The sequence below is a fragment of the Mycteria americana genome, chromosome 4 (genome assembly GCF_035582795.1).
Source record: "Mycteria americana isolate JAX WOST 10 ecotype Jacksonville Zoo and Gardens chromosome 4, USCA_MyAme_1.0, whole genome shotgun sequence".
In the NCBI taxonomy this organism is placed as follows: Eukaryota; Metazoa; Chordata; class Aves; order Ciconiiformes; family Ciconiidae; genus Mycteria; species Mycteria americana.
Genome location: NC_134368.1, coordinates 11,284,535 through 11,286,257, shown reverse-complemented (window position 1 = coordinate 11,286,257; position 1,723 = coordinate 11,284,535).

Below are 1,723 nucleotides of genomic sequence, written 5' to 3'. Positions count from 1 at the left end.
GTACATTCTCAGTTCTAAATGTATTGGCTGTGCCATCTTGCATAGTTAAAATGACTGGTTATTTGTAAGGGTTTAGGTTTTTTGGTTTTTTTCAATAAAATAGGTTTGGAGTGAATAACTAAAATTTTCCATGCAGTCTGAACACTGGCTGAGTATAAAATACTGACTAAGATGAGGAACTTGTATGGCATTAAATCCTTTAAAATATTAATATTTGGGTTAATACTATTGCTCTTTTGCGATAGAGCAGGGAAGTAAAAGCCAGAGTGGAAGAGGCATTACTTAAAAAAAAAAAAAAAAAAAAAAAAAAACAAGACTGCCATAAGAAAAAATCAGCGTTAATAAATGTAGTCTAAAAACCAAATTTAACTTATTGTCTCTTGGACCTGCAAGGTTTTGGACTGGCCTACCACTGGGACCAGGGTGTGCAATGACCACTCTAGTTCTAGAAACAGAGCGATGTGTTTACCTGCAGGATTGTATGACATGGTTGACTGCAATAACATGACTGGGCTCAGTGATCTGCAAAAGCTTTAGGCTAGTAGGTTTAACAACAGGAAGAGCTGGATTTTTTTTTTTTTTTTAAACACATCTGAATTCAGATGGTGCCTGGTCAATTATGTACAATGATTCAGAGCCAGAAGAATATACCTACATATATTTTCCAGATATTAAATGAATATTCATGCTTACCCTGGAGCACCTCAAAGCAGAAGTTTGCTCCAAGTCAGCAGTGATCCTTGCGTGATTGCTCGGTTTTTATAGAGATGTACCATATCTACCAACTTCCTTTTCTCATGCCAAACTGGGTACATAAAATGCTCAGGTAAACATAAGAGTAGCAGCTCACTGTTTGACCTAACTGGCACATTAACGTTACGCTTAGGTAAGCTCCTCCAAATCTAATCACATTTTAATTAGGCAGCTTGGATACCAGGCATGGCTGGACAAGAGAACAATGCTAGATGGTGCTATCAATATCAAATCTATCCATGTTCTATGTGTTAAAAAACTTCCCATTTTAACGGAGCAGTTTGTTTTAGGAACGGAGTTATGTCTTCTACAACTATCTTCTTCTGTTTGTCAGACGCCAGGAAATTTTCATTTATCAAAACCACAGCTAACTGCTGCTGTAATGTGGAGGTGTAGCAACTAAGGAAAGAACATCCCTCTCTTTTTGGAACAAGTGTGTTTTCATTAGGAAAAAAAAAAATCTTTAACGCAAGAAGGAACAGGTGTCGTTTGAGGTAGGAGATACCCCACCCAATTAACAGTTAAACTGTTAATTGACGAGGACCGAGGCTATCTTGACAAGGCACTTCCCTCAGTCTGGGTTTTAAGTCCCTCTCGGCCGCCGGGCCCTGCCTTGCCGCTCCCTCAGCCCCGAGCAGCAGCGGCTTCCCGCCGCGCTGAGGGGAGCCCGCCCGCCCTGTGAGGGGGATGGTGGCGGCCCGGCGGGCTCCCTCCTTGGCGGCGCCCGGTGCAGGGCCGCGGGAGCGACTCCATCCCCGGCCGGAAGAGGAAGGCCGCCGGGACGCTGCAGAGGGCCGGGGAGGAGCCGGCGCCGCCGCCCGCCCGTAGCATCCCCAAGGGAGGACTCTTGGCAGGCGGAGGGGAGCCGCCCGCGCACCCTGCGGGCCCGGCCCCTCTGAGGAGCGGTAGGTGGACTGGAGCGGAGCAGGCTCTGCTGGCGGCGTGGGAGGGCGGGCGGGCGGGCGGCCGG